General features: G+C 35.3%; 1 protein-coding gene across 3 annotated transcripts in view; it reads left to right on the top strand.

Moving 5' to 3' along the window:
- The window catches only part of LOC117571310 (irregular chiasm C-roughest protein), a 254,399-nt gene that overhangs the window by 134,769 nt on the left and 105,879 nt on the right, over positions 1-13,751 (top strand). Inside the window, exon 1 of one of the 3 annotated variants that reach the window (XM_052008558.1) lies at positions 9,655-9,660. The exons of the other annotated variants lie outside the window; for them this stretch is intronic. The gene's annotated coding sequence lies outside the window, so the exon portion shown is untranslated. Of the gene's footprint in view, positions 1-9,654; positions 9,661-13,751 lie in introns of those variants that run through there. 3 annotated transcript variants of the gene reach the window in all.

A 13,751-nucleotide genomic window follows, 5' to 3' on the forward strand; every position in this document is an offset into this window, starting at 1 on the left:
TATTTTATGATGAGTGATATCCAATATGCTTTATGTTGTAGTGTCTGTTAAGCTATAAGCTAGACAGACAGATAGTTGGGAGTAGAGAAATGGAGAAATATGGAGAAAGACACGCAGTTCACCTGCACTTTATTTAAATCGAATCGAATTCTCTTTTGTTATTTGTTATTTATTTGTGTTGCGTTGCGTTGTTGGTATTTTAATTTATGCACATCAGCTACTTGGCTTGGGTTCGTCTGGGTTCGGTATTGTAATTTATCTTTATCATTATTATATTAAAATGTATGCGTGTGGCTAGCTGGTTCCCCGCTCCCCTCTCTTCTTGTGTCTACCTCACTCTTTCTGTCTTTATTTTTTTTTTTTGTATGTCTTTCACTTTTTGCTCTTGGTATGGGCATTTTTTTATTTCAGTCTGGGCACACGCTCACACACACAGAGGCACATGTTAGTTACTCTCTAGGAGTGTGTGTGTGTGTGTGTGTGTGTACGTTAAGTTGTCATAATGATTGACAACGGCTACGTGCCCTGGTTTTATAATAGTCCCTCAATTGGAATGGTGCGAGGCAACTACAGTTGCCAGTCTCCTCCTCTCCCTACTCCTCTCTCTGAGTCTCTTTCTCAGTATTTACTGTGTGAGCCGAGTTGAGTGTATCTTGGCCCAAAACGGATCAACTTGCCCACTAGTTTTGTGTGTGTGTGTGTGTTTCTGTGTATATTTTCTAGCTAGTTAAATATGTAAGAGGCACTTTTCGAAACGAAAACGAAACGAAACGAATCCAAATCGAGTTGATATTGAGTCCAGGCAAAAATCCTGGCAGAGTGACAATTTGGTTTACTGATTGGTCTCCCCATTAATGATATGATTCATATTTCTTGGCGCTCAGCGAATCTATTTAGAGTTCTCTTTTTTTTGTGGGGGGGGGGGGGGAGCAAAGTTAATTTAACATCTGTTGGCCCATAAATTGCATAAATTGTAGCCACACAGTTGCTACAGCAGCAGCCAAGAGCAACACACAACAGCAAAAAAAAAAGCGAAAATAAAATGCCAGGATAATCAATAAACGAAATTCAATTTGCTGCGCCATTTGCGCAGACAGGGCCAAAGACAGAGACAGAGACAGAGAGAGAGAGACAGAGACAGAGCGAGTCGAAGCCAAGAGCCAAGAGCAACCACTAACTAAGACCCCAAGTGTAGCTCAGATCCCCCCTTCAACTCCCAGAAGTTCATGTCTAAGTCTTTTGGATTCTGGCACGCCCACTTCAACGCCCAGCCATAAAATGAGGCCGATCTAATGAGTGAAGCGAGGGCGGTGCTCAGGTCTGGTTGACAAAAATTGAACAACACAACGTTTGAGACACTGATTGAAGGAGGAGGGGAGCTGAGAGGGGGAGGCATATATATATATACATATATATATACTCTATATACAGGTCTCGACCGTGAGCGACGCGTGACGTTCGTGTATTTTATCGATATTGCAATTTATTGTATTAGCCCGCAAAACGAGCAAAACGACTCGAAGATGAAACCTCCTCCATCGATAGAGCGAGAGAGAGAGAGTGAACGGGGCGGGGGGCTGCAGGGCGAATAATATTTCTAGGCTATAAAGTGAAATATGTGTTAATTTGGTGGAGCCAGCCAGCCCCCCAGACACGCCCCCACAACAACAGCAACAACAGCAACAACGGCGACGGCAGTTATTCTTATAATGATAATATTGACATTGATAAGCGTCGCAAATTTATGCACAATTTGGCTAATTGATTGGCGCTGCCTCGATTGCAAATGGCAGCGCAGCACGCAGACTGCCCAAAATGTACACACACATACACACACACATACATACATATATTTATGGGCAGACAGTAAGCGAGGAAAAAGGACTGAGACTCAGACTCAGACTCAGCAAATGATTTGCATACGAAAACCTAATGGAAACTTGACGAATCTGAAAGCGTTTGATATGATAATTTTCTACTTTCATTATAAAATATATCGAATTATGCAGCAAGTATATATAGTATGCTTAAATGTATAAAAATATCATTCTATATTTACACATTTAGCACTGCAAACGAAGCGACAGGAAATGCTTAAAGCATGTTTACTGATGCAAGTGTTAAGCGTATTTCAAAAGCTGCATATAAAGTTATATCTAACAGTTTTTGTAAAGTAAATATATCATAGAAATATGTATACAATTTAAAACAAATATTCAAATAAATACATTATTTGTATTAAATGAATAATACGTAATATACATATTTATATTCTTTTCTTTACTTTTTATATTAAATACTGTACTTCTCTTTTGTTAACACTAACTCTTAAATGTTTATACTAAAATGCATTTGATATTTCTTATTATTTACCGTTTTGCTCTTATTCAGAATGGGTAGCTGATATTTCACAGTCGAGCACTCTCAACTTTCTTACTGGTTTTTATTAAACTCAAGTATGGTTACATTTAACATATATTTCACATTTTTTTTGTATCTGAAATCATTTTAAAATTTTAAAATAAATATATTAACAAGTGGCTATCTCTATTTTTTTCACATTTATTTAAAAATATGGCTAAGTAAAAGATATTTTCTATTAAAATTACTTAATTAAGTACAACTACTGCTCGTATTTTCTTTATTAACATTATCGCACACACATTGCGAATTAAAATATATTTTATACTACTCATTTATTTACTACTATACTATACTATACTAAAATTGTTTAGTTTACAGTGTTAAAGTGCAATCTAGAATTTAATAAAAATATTTAAAATATTCATATATATTTCTGTTTAAATAAATAAGTTACTTAAACGATGTTACTAGCTATGTAAATAGTTATGTTAAGATAAACAATTTAAAGCTGTTTGTTGTATATTATGAATTATTTAGTATTTAATTTAATTTCATGCTAAGAATGAAAGCCTTTATTTTACTTAAAAATTTAAACGTTATAATAAAATTTCATTTATTAAAATTTCATATTTATAAGAGCTAAAATTCAATAGCAATAAAATTGCACTTACAGCATTTCTGTTTTTTCTCTTTTTTTGATGAAATACCTTTTCAAGTAGTCTATAGAAAAATAATAGACAGGCAAAATTATGCAAAAGACTTGAGTATTATGTAACTTTAATAATGCATTTGCATTTGCATTTTGCAATGGGAAATGGGAAATGGGTCTAGTTTTGCCTCCTTATTTTTTTGTGAGTTGTTAAGTTATGTGAAAAGTAAAAGCAAATTGAACCAGTTCAATTGGTCAGTAAAACACAAATGCAAGCAAGTGTTGTGCTAAATAATTACAGGGTGTAAGGCAAAGGAAACGGCAAACGAAACGAAAAAGTTGTTGTAAAATGTAATTGAACTGAAAGTAAATGAACTTGCATGTAATATTCATTGTTTGCAACGAAAGATGGAGGGAGGAAGGGAGGAAGGACTTAAGGAGCCGACCTGAGCAGAGATCTAACTAGAACATTAGTGTTCTTAAGTTAATTAATTAGCCAGAGGGCAGAAGAATTTGCAGTTTAACAACTCTCGCAACTTGCAGTAGGGCGAAAAACTTTGTCAAAGACGCACAAAATAGAATAGAATGAAAATGGAGAAAAAAGTGGACAAAAGACAAAGAAAAGTTGACCAAGAGAGAGAGAGAGAGAGAGAGAGAGAGAGAGATTGTGGCAGCTGCTATGCAAAAGGGTTAACACGACGATGGCCAAAGCTATTTGCTGGCCACTTGGAGTAAACATTTGATATACTTGCAGCTCGCATCATCATCATCATCATCATCATCGCAGCTGCCTTGCCAGCCGCCTTAGTTGTTTACTTTTCCAATTGATTGAACAGCAGCAGCCGATGAAGCTGGAAGCTGGAAGCTGAAGCTGGAGCTGTTGCTGGCTACGGCTGACTGCCTACAGACGCTGAGACTTCTCTCTGGCCAACTGTGCGGAATCAAATGAAGCATAAAGTGTTGATGCGAGACTCAGCCACCGCAATAGCAACAGCAACAGCAACAGCAACGCGTCGTCAATGTCAAGTGCAAATGAGACGCCATCGACGTCAGCGGCAGTAAACAAACAACAAGCATACGCCCCATGCGCCCACACAATGGACCAGGGTCCGAAAAACATGAAATCGGTCAGTTAGTGAAGTGCAGAGTAGAGTAGAGTAGAGTAGAGGGGAAGGGGAAGTGTTTTCTTTTTTTGAGCAGCTGGAAGGGGAAGGAAGAAGACAAACAGTCGATGGCTGAGTTTACCTTGCCGCTGGCTCTTTGCGATTTGCGTTCGGCTTTTTGACACAAATTGAAATCGAGTTACAAAAACGCTTAATTCAATAAAGACAACGACAACTACCACCGCAACGACAACAGCAACAACCACAACAACTTCAACAACGACAACAAACAGCAATAACAGCAACGACAACAGAAAAAGTTTATAATAACAGCGGACACAAATTAATTTTGCAAGCCGTCGCCGGCGACACAAATTGCCGTGTCATGTCCAGAGTTGAGTTTTTTTTCTCTCTCTTGCTTTTTCTTTTCTTTTCTTGTTTTTTGTATTTTTATTATTATTATTTAAGCTGCTGCTCTCATAGCCTGAGAGAGTGAAAGAGTATAATAAGTTTGTAATGCGGTTCACCACAAAACTGCAACAGCAACAGCAAAAGCAAAACTCAGACTCAAAGATTGTCAATTCTCTTTTATGGGAATCGCCGTTAAATTTACGACAACACACAACACACAACACAACACTAAAAAGAAGCGTTTCGAAATATTCATATTTCGTTCTGTTTTTGTTTTGTTTTGCGTTTTTGCGTTCATCTTAATTTTTTATCTGCAGTTTTTATGAAACTGCATTTTTTTTTTGTTGTTTTGCGTTGTTAATGTTGATACCGACATTTTTGACGAGGCTCTGTTTTTTTTTTGTTTTGTAAAAAACATAATTGCGGAATTTCTGAATATGAATTACCAGCATGAAGGTATTAATTGAATACAAAATCGTATTTTAATATTTGCATATTTACTACTTTTTTCATAGCTCTATTAAATGTTAAGGGTTTTGTTTTATTTCAAATTATGCTTCCATTCCTAATCTATTCTATTCTATTCTATGTATTAAATATATTTAATTATGTATGAAGTTGAAGGTTGATTATTAAGTTTATATATTACAACAAATCTTAAGCTATTACAAATAATATAAAACATTAAAAAGTTAACGTCAAATACTTTAATATTATTATATATTGAAAAAAAAAAATAATAATTTAAAAGAATTCTAAAATTTTACCAAAAATAAAATAAATAATAATATAATATAATATAATAAAAGAAAATCTCAAAAAAAAATAACAGAAATAAAATAATATAAAGTAAATTGAATGAATAAAAAGAATAAGAAAAGCAAAATTAAAAAAGTAACAGAAAAATGTCAGAAAAAACATTAACGAAATACATAAAAAAGTAAAATAATTAAAATGAATAAAACAAATCATATGAATAATATAACAAACTAAGTGAAATAGCTAACGTAATAAAACAAATAAATAATATTATTTTATAAATTATATACAAAAATATATATAATCTTTAAAACCTATGTTGAAGAATTCAACTCAAAAATTAAAAAAAAAATGAAAACAAATATACAAAAAATAGGGAAATTATATTTTCTTTATCATAAATAAGTAAAATACAAATTTAATAAATAAATAAATGTATAAAAAATCTAAACTTAGTTTGTATAATTAATAAATATACATATAAAAGTATTAAATATAATAAATAAAATAAATATTTTTATTAAATTAAATAAATTTACGAAAAGTCTGAACTAAATTTTTATAAAAATTAAAACAAGTAAAAAAAAATAAATTAAAAAAAAATTATGTTAATATATTAAGTAAATTTACGAAGAAACAGAACTAAATTTGTAAAATAAATGTGGCAAATAAAAATAAATAAATATCTTAATTATAATAAAAACGGTTACGACAATCCTGCAGTAAATTTGTATAAAAAATAAATTAATGAACCATTAAAAACAAAAGAATAATTTGAATTATAAGAAATAAATAATCAAAAAAAAAAAAAATACAATACATTACATAAATGAATTCATTACAAATATTTTAAATATATTAAAGAAACCAGAATTAAAAACTTGCTGCAAATGTTTTGCCTGCCACAATTAGCGTGTTGCCCCATGTGGCAGGGCATTCGTGATTCAGCTTGTTGCATGTGTCGGCCACTTGTCGCCTTTTTTGTGCCACGCACCTGTGGCAAGCACAGCACACAGCACACAGAGAGCAGAGCTGGACGTTGATCAGTGTTCGTTGTTGTATGTTGTTGGTTGTTCGGTGATCGCTGCGGTAATTACAAGCGACGACTCTCAACTGCAGCAGCAGCAACAGCACTTGGGGATTTCATATTATGTTTTTTTTTTCCTCTACGCTTTTTTTCCATCAATTTTTTTGTTGACGCTTTAGTTGTTGTCGTTGCCGCTGTTGCTGTTGCATTTTGGGGGAAGCGGCACAAGTAATTTCCACTAATTACGAGGCAATGAGTTGAGCAAAAGCAAAATACGATTGGCGATTGCAACCGTGCAACTGTGCAACAGTTGCGTGCTCATATGCATGGGGTGCCAATGGGCTTGCGATGGCTTTGCCACCACGTTGCCAAGTGCCAAGTGGCAAGTGGCAGTTGGCAGTTGCGATTGTTGCTGCTACCGATTGCTGCAGATCTTTAGCCGCATGATTTGCGCTTTTTTCGCTGTCAAAGTGTTGAGTGTCGCGACCGCAAAACACATCCTCTCTCTCTTTCTCCCTCCCTCTTCTCTCTCTCTCGCTCTCTCGGTTGCAGCTTGTACCTTTTGATAGTCGTCAACATTGTGGGCAAATTAAATTTTAAACACTCAACGGACGTTGGGGCAAAATCATAAACACAAATCAAATGAATTTTCATAATTGCATTCGGCTGCCTTTCCGCTTTTCTGCTGACGTCTGCCACAATCTCACTTCACTCCCCTCAACGGCAACGGCAGTGGGCGTGGCCCAGTCTAGACAGAAAGTTGTCACTGCCAGCAATGTTCGTTCTTCTTGATTAGCCCATCTAACTGAGCATGGAATATGGAAAATGTTCTGCTCCTGCTTCTGCCTCTTGGATAATGATGAGACAGCACAAACAGCATCAGGAGTGAGATGAGATGAGCTGAGATGAGATGCGAAGAGCTAAGAATGAGGAGCCAAGGAGTTGAGAGCTGAGCAGGATTTGAGTTCTCTGAGCACTTCTATAAAATGCCTTTATGAAATGTCAACGATTTCTTTGGAATTTCCGGACAATTTCTGGAATTCAATAAGCAACTCTAAGTCGGAGTTAGAGTTTAAAATTTAGCGTTATAGCAATGCAAGCAGAAAGCAATATACTTTAAAGCATATTAAATGAATTGCTGTTTACTTTTCACATCAATTGTTCATTGCTGACATTTGCTTTAATATTTAGAATGTTGTAATATTGCACTTTTTATAAGATAAGTTGTTTTTACATTTAGTTTAATATAAAAGAATATTTATTGTGCGTATTAGAATTCTACTTAGTTTCAAAACAATTTGGATACATACAAATAAATAAAATTTCTTAATTTAGCATTTACTTTTAAATTTAAAATTGATTAAAAAATTAATAAAACTGATGCTACAATCGAGTGTTAGTTGCTGTGACTAATATCTAGTATATGTTATACTACCACTGAGTATAAAATATTATACGAGTATATATACATTTTAAACATAATAGTATATTAATATACTAAATATAGCCTTTGGTATATTTTAGTAATTTGTATATATTCATTTGGTAGAATTTTACAATAATAACGCATGGATGCAATCGAGTTTTAATTACCATGTTTGTAAATCTGGTATATTTTAGCCATAATAGTATATCGATATACTAAATATAACCTTCAGGATAAGTATTTTAAGATTTTATTATATATTAATAAGGTATATTTTTAGAATACTATATACACATATAATATACTATACATAGCCTATGGTACATTTTAGTATTTTTTATACATTAATTTGGTATATTATTAAAATAGTGTCGCACTGTTGTGCTGTTAGTATTAGTTATGACTATAGCTAACAATATGGTATATTTACGGTATATTTTAAGCATAAATCAATATACTAGATACTCCTTAGGTATATTTAAGTATTTTTGGATGGATTCATTTGGTATATTTTTAGAATAATTGCTGTTTTGCTATTATTAAAATCGGTAATGGGTATCTCAAAGTCGAGTAGGCTCGACTGTAGCTTTCATGCTTAGTTTATTTATTTAACTTTCTGTTAATTACAATAAAAGATGTTTAATAAAGGCATTTGTGTTCACCTGTAACGAATTCTTAAATTTGTAATTTACTTAAAATGTATCTTTTGCTTTACACTTCTTGCTGTCTCCTCTTTGAGTCCTTTGATCACTTACCTAAAACATTTGCCAGTCTCTGTTTTGGTTTTTTCTTTTTTTTCTTTTTTGGGCTGAGCTCGTTTTCTTTCAGTCGTTTGTAGCTCCATTTTTTGTTTGCTGGTATTTTACAGCTCATTTATGGTTTTGTGCAGCGTTTTTCGTTTGTGCCTCCTTTTGTTTTTCTCTCTTTGTGTTGCTTTTTCTATACACACACACACAGACACTGTTTTAATTCGTTGTTGTGTGTGTGTGCTTCCATATGCCTTCGCCATATGCTCTATCCTTCGTTTCCTTCCGGCTGCACAGCCATTGACTTGGCATAGTTACACACACTTAGACACACACACACACACACACGTATACAGTCAAAGACAGCCATCGACACATGCAGATACATTTGTATCTATGCAGTTGAAATTCATGTGCGGCCCCAAAAAATTGTTTGCTATTTTGCATTTACTGCAGTTGGTTTGTTGCTGTTCTTTATTTTTACTTTATTTTATTTTCTTTTTGTCAGTTTTTTGTTGTTGTCAATTTCACGCTCTATTTGTGAGGTTTGCCATTTGCCTTTGCCTTTTGTGTTTGATTTGGTTTTTTGTTGTTTTCGACTGTTTTTGTGTTTTTTGCTCTCGCTTTCGATACTCGTTTTTGTTTTTTGGGATTGTTTTGTTGTTGTTGCTGTTGTTGTTGTTGTTGTTGTGCAGTGCCAATCTTTGATATTTTTGTACTTTTGACCAATTTGCGGCGCACAATGTGAACAAACAAGTACTAAACACACACATATGTAGGTGTCTCTCTATCTGTGTGTTTGTTGGCCAAATGATTGGCAGCTTTTCAATATGGCGCTAATTGAGTTTTTAATTGTTTGACTTTACACTTTTGGCCCTTTTGTGTCTCCACAATGTGTCGCTTGGAATTGCCCCAGCGACACGCTTCACGCTTTGTTTATATATTTTTGTGTGTTGCGTGTTGTGTGTTGTTTCTACTACGATTGTTTGTTACTAGTACCATAGAGCAATAGCTCTTGTTATTGTTATTATTATTTACTCCCCTTTTTTTCTGTGTTTTGCATCGGATTGCTTAGGACACTTTGGTGGAGCAGCTGGACCGGTTGGGTCCTTCATAAGTATTTATAATTTGATACTGTCGAACGACAATGACTACAACAACAACAACAACAGCAGCAACAATAACAAGAGTAACAGTAACAACAGCATCGTCAAGTGCAATCAAAACGCTGCCTTCGTCCCTCGACAGCTGCTCGGCGAACTCGTTTTAATGGCCCTGGCATCAGGCATAGGGTAATGCCAGAGACTCTCTCTCTTTCTCTCTCTGCCTCTCTCGCTCTCTTTCTCTCCTCTGCATCTCTGTCTGTGGCAGCAGGCTCCGTTATTGCAAGCTTCGCACCGAACGTCAGTCAAGTTGAAATAATTTTAATTTAGTTGCTGGTAAACTATAAACAGGCTCTCGCCAGCAGCCTCCTCTCCATCCTTCCCCTCTCTATCCACTCACTCTCCACTCTGATTCCCCCCATCGATGGTTGCTGCAGCGTCAATGGGGTCCTGGCTCTCGAGCCTCGAGCCTCGGGCTGCGTTGTCGTCAGCACTTTCCATTGATAAGCGGCACGCATTCAAGCTCCTCAAACACACACAAACACACAAACACACAAACACACACACACACACACAGCTCGGGATGGCAGGATGAAGGGTGACAACGATGACGAAGAGAACGTTGAAGATTGGAGTTCGAGATGGAGTTGGAGTCGGGATTGAAATTGTGGTTGGGAGATGTTGATGACGATGACGATGACGAGATGCCGCGTCATGTGGTGATTAAGTCAATGCATACAAATAACGACAAAAACTGATTTATGCAACCTGAAAACGAATTCGCAAATACGCTTCACAAACTAATTGCATTTCGAAAATGAAAGCGATCTGCATACGATATTTAAAAACTGCTTACTTTGAAGTTTGTTTTTAGCTGTAGTCTAAAGTTGCAGTTCTAAAAAGAATAAAAATTGATCTACTATTTACTATTTATTATTTAGATTTATTCTAGAAATTAACGCTAATAGGTAAATAAATCTATTATATATAAAATAGTGCATTGAACTTAAAATGGCAATGAAAAAATGAAAATGTAGTACAATTTTAAGTATGAAAGTTTTCAAGAAACTAGTGTGGGAAGGAGAGAGGGAAAGAGATAGGGAGAGAAAGATAGAGAAAAAGAGAGACAAAGCAAGAAAGAGATAAAAGGAGAGAAAACGAGAGAGAAAAAACAAAAGAAAGAGAGAGAGAGAGAGAGATAGGGAGACAGTGAATATAATAGTTGAAGTTATTCGAAAAGCTTTGAAAGCTCCACAAAATGAAGCAACTTTGGCTCACAATGTAAATGTAATAAGCAACTTACGAGTAATTATGCACAAATAATAGCATTGATTGATTAAATTAACAAAGCCTACAATAAAATTTCTAGATATTAAAGCATTATTTTAATTAAATAATTTACACATTTTTTTTCATTTATAATTATTAACTTATTAATCTACTAATTTTATATACATAAATTATAGATGTTATGGATACTTTTTATAAAATTAGTATTAACTTAAACTTGGCATCCAGTAAGACGTTTTTTAGCAGCTTTCAAATAAACCTAATCTCCTAAAAACTTTGGTAACTTCATACTATTATTTTTAGTACATATATTTATTATTTTGCATTATTATAACAAACTGTCGTTAATCTCATTTCAAATTAGTTTAATTCCAAATAAAAATTATTTTAGAAAAAAGTAGTACAATTAATTGATTAAATATTTTTAAAATCAGCAAATACTATTCGAAATTTTTTCAATAATAATTAAAGTCTGTTGATTGTTGTTTTTTAAGAAGGATTGCAAAACAAAGTTCATAAAACTAAGAATAATAAATTTCAGTCAAGAAGCATTTCTGTTTAAAAGATTTACGTCCTTTTGATATAAGTATGAGGTTAAGCGTGATTGAGTTTTCCCTAGAATGTGTTTATATGAAACTTTATTGCTTTACTGGTTCATCTTTTATATACATAAATCTAAAATCTAAAAAAAATGTAATAAATTATTTCTTATAAAATTTTTTAACTCCTCTTACGAGTTCAATCGATTGCAAAGCTTTGCTTGCAGCTGACAAACAACGCAGTTGAGAGTATGTGAAATGATTTTCAAGTTAAGATTTGCTTATTGCCCGATTGCACCCTTGTCGCGAAGGGTTGGAGCACACGTGGAGCAGCAGCCAACGAACCGGTTTTGCAGGCTCGCATTATGTAAATGGTTTTTTTGTTTTTTTTTTTTTTGTGAATCTTTCGAACTTTGCTATGATTGCAATGGAGAGTCGAATGGCCAATGGCCAATGCAATATCTTAATGGTCAAAGACGCTGAGGTTGCTGCTGCTGCTGCTGCTGCTGCTGTTGAGACTGTGGAGACTGTGGAAGGGGAGACATGACCAAGGACATGGCAGGACTCTCATATTTCGCAGTTATTCATGCGCCAACCCGTTATTAAAAATATTTTTGCAGCCGCCGCTGCGCTGCGCTGATGGAAAACTGGTCAGGGTCGTTCCAGCCACTGGCATTTACCTGCCACACGGTGGCATGCAGAGATGGGGCAAGAGCCAGAACCAGAGCGAGGGCGAAGATAGCGGTCGAGTGCAGCCGAAGAGGGAGGAAGTGAGACAGAGACCACAACCTCAACGTCACATTGATGCCACGACCGCTCCTTCCCCTTCCCCTTGCTCTTTCTTCCTTTCGCCCTTCTGCCACAGCTTTAAGCAACCCTATGCCCCTCACTGCTCACTCCTCGCTCCCCTCTGCTACTTGCAGCAGGCAGTGCAACATTATACTTTCGCCTTGTTCTTTTTGAAGACCGCTTCATCGCCGTCGTCGTCGTTGTTGCTGTTCTTGTTGTCGTTTTCTTGGTTGTTGTTTAATTTTTCAGTTGGTTTCAGTTTGGTTTTTTGTGCCTCCTCGAGTCAGGCTCTTTCCTCTGCCTCTGCCTCTGCCCCATTTTGTTGCTTGCTGCGGCTCAAGAGGTTTTAAATATCCAGCCTGATACTTTAATCCAACCAAGCAAAAGGCGTCTTTGCAGCTTTGTCTTCCTTCTCTCACTCTCTCGCTCTCTCTCTCTCTCTCTCTCTGCTTCCTTTGCTTACTTTTATCGAGGTTGCCATAGCGATGCCTTATTCTTATACTTCTCGTTGTTGTTGTTATGCATCGTGTGCAGTTTTTAAGGTTTTCATTTTTATTATTATTATGAATTTATATTCTTCTCCCATTTTTTGTTTTTTGTTCTTTATTGTTGATGTTGTTGTGGTTGGTTGTCGAAAGGCTTTTTGCTGCTTATGCTGATGGCAAAAAAAGTATTGAATGCACCCTTAAAAGACTTGCCTCTCCATCCATCCACATTAATGATGCTAACAGACAAAAAAAAAAAATGTAATGAAAAATATGCCTGGCCGAAAAAGAATCCTTATTTGATGACTACGTCAATGTCCAAAGCTCAGTTTGCCACTTTAGTTTTGCGGCTTTGACAAATATTTGCCATTTTAATCAATCGAGAGAGATGAAGATGGAGAGAGAGATAGAGAAAGGGGGAGACTGTCAGTCATATTCTATGAGTTGTGTGCCAAATACTGTGTAGTTGAGAGAGGTCATCGACTGTGGGTTTGGGCTTTTTGGGGTTCGGCTTCGATTCGGTTTCAATTATGCAGGCAATCATGCTGAATGACCTATAATTGCCTGCTTATTGGCATTTGCTGCTCTGTCGCCTTTGATATTGATGCTTTCAAGTAACTCTCTCTCTCTCTTTCTCTCTCGATTTGCCTTTCTCTCATTAGAAAATCAATTAAAATTTATGACAAGTCCCAACCCCGTTTCAATTAGCATTAGTTGAAATATGTGGCTCAACCGAAACGGATAGCTAATGAAAATCCCAAGCAATAATGTCATTTAATATCTTATGCCATCAGTCAGTTAACTCTCTCTCTCTCTCTCTCTCTCTCCTTTAGTTGTTTGTGATTTCGCTTTGCTGACTAACGTAATTTCATTTTCATGCATATTTATTTTATTGAAGTTAAATGAAAATTCCATAAAACTTGTAGCTCACTCATTTTTTTTTATATTTTTTGCATGCATTACTCAATTTCTCATCATATTACGCATACGCCACGTAAACGCCAGCGTTGCACACTCGCTGCTGTTGCTCTCTCTCTCTCTCTTGCTCTCTCTCGCTTGG

The sequence above is a fragment of the Drosophila albomicans genome, chromosome X, assembly GCF_009650485.2.
Source record: "Drosophila albomicans strain 15112-1751.03 chromosome X, ASM965048v2, whole genome shotgun sequence".
NCBI classification, from domain to species: Eukaryota; Metazoa; Arthropoda; class Insecta; order Diptera; family Drosophilidae; genus Drosophila; species Drosophila albomicans.